Here is a 6573-nt window from a genome sequence, read left to right as displayed (position 1 = left end):
CAAGAAACATGCAGAGCAGCATCCACGAAACCCGTAAATAAACTTTAAATTAGTACTACAGCATAGGAAAGTAAACTGCCAGAAGTGTTTATAACCTGTATACATACATCGTCCGAAAATGTAAACTAAATAGAATACACAAAAATATGTGCATATTCCACGCCACTGAAGATACCTTGCAGAGAATTAAGGCGAAACACGTGCGACACGAAATCTGTTTCATACGGTCGTAGACAGTTCAAACATGAAAATTATCGACATACCATAACACTTTCCATTAATTCTGTCTACCGATATGGGTTTCATCAACTACAAAAAGGCCCGCATCTCGTGGTCGTGCGGTAGCGTTCTCGCTTCCCACTTCAGGGTTCCCGAGTTCGATTCCCGGAGGGGTCAGGGATTTTCTCTGCCTCGTGATGGCTGGCTGTTGTGTGATGTCCTTAGGTTAGTTAGGTTTAAGTAGTTCTAAGTTCTAGGGGACTGATAACCATAGATGTGAAGTACCATAGTGCTCAGAGCCATTTTTTTACTACAAAAGGAAAACCAAGGAGTGCAATATATTCATTATTTATTCCATAACTGGCGTATTAAATATGGAACGAATTAAGCATTAGTTAGAAACAATTCAGAATCAGGTAGTATCATTAAATAATTGACTATAAGCAACTGTTGAAAATGTTATGAGGTGACTGGTATTAGTAATTTGATTAAGCTGATTTTCTAGCAACGCTGTTTTATCCTAAAGTTAAGCAAGTAGAAAGTGATCGCAATGCGAGATGGTGACAGTATGTGGAGGCAAGTGTATTACTGGTACAGTCTGACCGTTCGAGGATTTGACACTTCCATAGAGTTAACGAACTCATGTGTCTATGTAGCGCTATCATGCTACTTTGCAATGTATTGTTGCTCTCCCCTGACGCAATCTCGTCTGCCTGTACACGCCATGACAACAACGTGCAGGATACCCAGTCAGAATACAAAAGCCCAGAGAGTTGTACTGCCATCGCAGTCACTGTCATAATCCTCAGCTGAATTTCAATTGCATTTGTTCAGTTTACTTGTTGTGAACATCCTGATTCATCCCACATGTTCTTAAATGGGTGTGATGTGGCTCGTTGAAATGGTTAGCCACCTCTCAGTATCATTTACATAACCTCTGTACCACGTTATTCTGTTTGTGGTAGTTGAAGTGTATCTTTGTTCTATAAGACTGATGTAAATGTCAGCTAATATCCCAACCAAACAATTTCCCATTGTCAAGGCATCATGTTGCTTCTACGCCTTGTTGTTGAAGCTACATTCTGTGTGTTCCAGGAAAAGTGTAAGTGTTTCTGTGCTTTCACAGGAATCTGCATTACTGATTTTTTTTATACTTAACCATTTTTTTTTGAAGTTAATAGTCTCCTTAACAGAGATACTTGAGACTGATCAGGACTAGCGATGCAAATTTATCTGTACATGGCCAGTGGTACAAATTTAGCCGTTGATACGATGTAAATGTCTTCAATAAAGTCTATGAGTTTGTGTGTGTTTTGTATGGTGTAGCTATGTTCTAAAGTATAATATTCAACAATGAGCTCTTACCCTGAAGTACATTGGCTGTTCCTCAAGTTAACTATTGGCCAAATGGCGTATTTCTCCTTATAGATCTTTGGCAGTGCATGCAGTATTGGTGCTGAGGGATTCATAGTTATCTAGTTGTTTATTTCATACTGATCTTACAAAAGGCTACAGTTATGTTATAACTTATAGAGATTAGTTTGGAATTTCAATGTGGGACTGGGCTTTATACGTTTCGTCGGAAAAAAACTGTAAAAACGTATGTTTCTGGCAGATATTCACGATTCTAATGCAAGTCCGTAGCAACCTATTTTTGTTATTCCTTTATAACTGTGAATAATTCTTGCATTCAACCAAACTGTCAAGCTGGATTTTAGCATTATCATTGATGACCGTAAGTCTACGAGTTTCGCTGTTGAAAGGGAGTTGCAATGAGAGAGTGACAGAATATCAGCATATAACAACATTTTATCAGAGCTATTTGTATTCGTGTCTATTTGCACACGATGTTCCATTTGTATTTGGCATGCGCGAGCAGAGAAGGGGGTTTTCTGTTTTTCGTAAAGAGTTATTTATTTCTTGTGCGTATTCTCGATGTTGTGTTTGTCAGTGATGTGACATTAACTGTGGGTCAGCAAGAAAAGTGACGGGCGAATTGAGCGGACACTATAAAGTGGTGTAGTTTGGTCTGCGTAGGTAAAGGACTTACCAGAAACGTGAATAAAGGAGCCACTGGTTCACACACTTGTGTAGAAGACATCACCGCTTTCATTGGTCACATCACCGCTCTGCGGAAGTTGGGTAATATTTGCTACGCCACGCTAAGCTTGCGCAAAAGAGAGAATTAGCTTTTATTATCGTTGTCATTATAAATCTCCTCTCAGTTTAATTATTTGAATACAATACCTGATGAAGTTAATAAGTGCAGTCTTCTCTTGAGTAGTGCTTCTTCTACATCTATGTGGCCTTCTCGCGTTACTTTCATTACACTTCACATAAATATTTTATTACATTTTTTCTGTTTGTGTGTTGCTTCGTAAACTAGCATGTCGAGGTGCTGACTGGAATTTCTCTTCTGAGAATTCAAATGCCATTACTGTGACCTCATCTCGGCCATGTACCTCGTAAATGATTAAGAAATATGTGATATGCTATGATCATTCAGGAGAGTAATTTGTCTTTGTAAATTTGAGATTTCGCATACCACGTGGTTGGTAATGGCCATTAAGTTGTTTGTTTTACCAGGTTGTGATGAGACATGAATCCGTGCAGTTGTTCTGAAAGAGGGATGCTGTCTCATATGGAGTAGGAATTTCTAGTTGTCTGAACCAGTCTTTACTTGATTAACTGTAGGGAAGTAAAATCTATGTCATATATGTACGTGGAATACTATGGGATGAATCAAGGCTCGTTTTATACAATTATCTGTACGTCGGAAATCGTATAATTTCTTCTGCTATTCACTCCGTTTCGGAATATATAAGTGACAATAGACTATGGCGTGTTTATTTCAAACATGGAATTTGTCTGATCTTCGAAAAATTTTATAGCGGCTCCACAATATGAGAGGTGTAATAAACACATGTGAATTTAGCCGAATGTAATTAGTGCATGAATCTACAACATAAGAATAATGGAGCGTGTTTTCCCTTTCTTTGACAATGTTAGTCAGTATGGATTGCACTTGATCATCACATGCTGCCTATATTCGTAGCGTCGATCCTTTTTTTTAAAACGGGCATTCCATCGTAATATTAAAGCATTATATTGGCAGAAGAATCACAAAGAGAATATTCAGAGTGAGAAATGCAAAATCTTGGAAACCACGTAGTCAGGGCCAGATCATCTGTTGTACGATCGCCTGCTGCAGAGACTTCGCACTGCAACACTTCGCTTTGTTTTCTGACCTGTTGTAAAGCAGAATACGAACAAGGTTACAGAAAAGTGGCAAATTGCCCTCTAAATCCACAAAGCTGTTAGGAAGTTTTATGTGAGGTTAGGTACAAAACAGTAAAGAGGATACTATGGTTTATCTTTATGGAATCAGATTCAATATACGGCGAGTGCTCTTCGTTAAAGAATTATAAAATAATTCTTTAAAGATCATGATTTTATATTTTAATCATTGTTAGAGGGCCTTACTGATTAATCCTTTTGTGGGTAAAATTGTTTTCTGTTGCTCCTGAAAGTTTAGTGTCAATCCGTTATACTTAAATAATCAATGTCAGCGAGATGTATTTGTATAGGTTCACAGAATATCAGTTGGATGTGCTTTGTCACAGTGGTGTAGGAAAAGTCGAGAAGAACTGTTTGATACACTACTCTGTGATGAAGCAGGGAAAGCACTTCAAATTATACAACAAAAGCTACGTAAACTACCACGCGCATGCGCATTGGGTGGTGTTATGAATATCTTCTCGCGCCTCTTACCCCACCGTTTTTTTTTATTTCCTTAAAATTAGTAATTTAAAGCTTCCCGTGAGGGTATTAATAAAGAATATTTGTAAAACCTATGCAAGAGCTAATAATATTTATAATTCGATCTAAACACAATTCCTACAACCACAGCAGCCTAGTAGTAAGAAAGTAAGAGAAACATAACAATTTAATTTTAATTCTATGTTGTTAAATTCACAAAACTTTGACCTAAAATTTATAGAAACACAAATTTTACAATTTTTCAAGTGGAAGAACAATGTGTGTCTAAGACACTCCAAGACCAGAAAAAGAACGACGCACAACGATGGAATTATCGGAATGGGACGGAAATCGGTAGATGTGATGTATATGTGCAGACAAAAAAGTCAATAGAATTTCAGAAAAGTTGGACGATATATTAAACGCAAAGGGCTTCACAAATTCAAGCACGCTTTAGTCCACCTCTGGTCCGTACACAACCAGGTATTCGGCTTAGCATTGGCTGGTAGAGTTGTTGAGGGGTATCATGCCAAATTACGTCCAATTGGCTCGTTAGACCGTCAGAATCCAGAGATGAGTGGAAGGCTCTGCCAAAATGCTCTAAAAGCTGTCGATTGGGGAGAGATCCGGCCACCTTGTTGACCAAGGTACGGTTTTGGCAAGCAGCCGCGGGTATTGTCTTGTTGGAATGTAAGTCCATAATGGCTTGCCATGAAGGACAACAAAACGGGGTGTAGAATATCGTCGAACTACCACTGTGCTTTGAGGATGATAACAAGGCGAGTCCTGCTATGAAAAAAAAAAAAAAAATGGAAGCGTCATCACTTCTGTTTGTCGGGCAGTATGGCATGCTGCAGTCAGGTTGACACCCCCACCATTGTTCGAGGCGTCTCCAGACATGTTTCCGCTGGTCAGCGGACCTCAGTTCGAAGAGGGACTCGTCACTGAAGACAGCGGTACTCCAGTCAGTGCGATTCCATGCCGAAGACATGTCTGAAGCCACCCCAGACAGCAGCGGGCAATCTGACTGTGGCCTCCCATATAGCCAGACAACCAGGAGTGATGTTATGTGGTACCATTCCACAGGAGGACCCCTGCAGTTGTAATCCGCAGCACCCCTACAGCAAAAACGTACGTGGAAGATATTCTGCTCCCTGAATGAGATTTTCACTCTGCAGCAGAGTGTGCGCTGATATGAAACTTCCGGTGCTCACAGCTTTACTTCTGCCAGAATCCGTCTCCTACCTTCCAAACTTTACAGAAGCTCTCCTGCGAACCTAGCAGAACTAGCACTCCTGAAAGAAAGGATATTGCGGAGACATGGCTTAGCCACAGCCTGGGGGATGTTTCCAGAATGAGATTTTCACTCTGCAGCAGGAGAGCTTCTGTAAAGTTTGGAAGGTAGGAGACGGATACTGGCAGAAGTAAAGCTGTGAGTACCGGGTGTGAGTCGTGCTTCGGTAGCTCAGTTGGTAGAGCACTTGCCCGCGAAAGGCAAAGGTCCCGAGTTCGAATCTCGGTCGGACACACAGTTTTAATCTGCCAGGAAGCTTCATTCTGCTCCCTGTTTTGTTGTCCTTCGTGGAAAGCTAGCCTGGGCTTACACTTCAGCAATATAATGCGCGGCCGCAGGAAGAAGATGCTGTGATATGCAAATGAGTAGCTTTTCAGAACATTCACACAAGGTTGGCGCCGGTGGCGACACTTACAACGTGCTGACATGAGGAAAGTTTCCAGTCGATTTCTCATACACAAACAGCAGTTGACCGGCGTTGCTGGTGAAACGTTGTTGTGATGCCTCGTGTAAGGAGGAGAAATGCGTACCATCACGTTTCCGACTTTGATAAAGGTCGGATTGTAGCCTACCGCGATTGCGGTTTATCGTATCGCGACATTGCTGCTCGCGTTGGTCGAGATCCAATGACTGTTAGCAGAATATGGAATCGGTGGGGTTCAGGAGGGTAATACGGAACGCCGTGCTGGATCCCAACGGCCTAGTATCAATAGCAGTCGAGATGACAGGCATCTTATCCGCATGGCTGTAACGGATCGTGCAGCCACGTCTAGATCCCAGAGTCAGCAGATAGGGCCGTTTGAAAGGCAACAACCATCTGCACGAACAGTTCGACGACGTTTGTAGCAGCATGGACTATCAGCTGGGAGGCCATGGCTGCGGTTACCCTTGACGCTCCATCACAGACAGGAGCGTCTGCAATGGTGTACTCAACGACGAACCTGGGTGCACGAACGGCAGATAGTCATTTTTTCGGATGAATGCAGGTACTGTTTACGGCATCATGATGGTCGCATCAGCGTTTGGCAACATCCCGGTGAACGCACATTGGAAGCGTGTATTCGTCATCGCCGTACTGGCGTATCACCCGGCGTGATGGTATGGGGTGCCATTGGTTATACGTCTCAGTCACCTTTTGTTAGCATTGACGGCACTTTGAACAGTGGACGATACATTTCAGATGTGTTAGGACCCGTGGTTCTACCCTTCATTCGATCCCTGCGAAACCCTACATTTCTGCAGGATAATGCACGACCGCATGTTGCAGGTCCTGTACAGGCCTTTCTGGATACAGAAAATGT

At 41.8% G+C, this 6573-nt stretch overlaps 1 non-coding gene across 1 annotated transcript; it reads left to right on the top strand.

The window, feature by feature from the left end:
• The first annotated feature begins 5432 nt into the window (after positions 1 to 5432).
• On the top strand, positions 5433 to 5507 carry Trnas-cga (transfer RNA serine (anticodon CGA)). The gene has a single exon. It is a non-coding gene; the product is annotated as a tRNA-Ser (tRNA).
• The last annotated feature ends 1066 nt before the right edge of the window (positions 5508 to 6573 follow it).

This window comes from Schistocerca gregaria, chromosome 3 (assembly GCF_023897955.1).
Source record: "Schistocerca gregaria isolate iqSchGreg1 chromosome 3, iqSchGreg1.2, whole genome shotgun sequence".
Classification (NCBI taxonomy): domain Eukaryota; kingdom Metazoa; phylum Arthropoda; class Insecta; order Orthoptera; family Acrididae; genus Schistocerca; species Schistocerca gregaria.
Note: the sequence above shows the minus strand (reverse complement) of the source record. Positions and strands in the feature narration are given on the sequence as shown.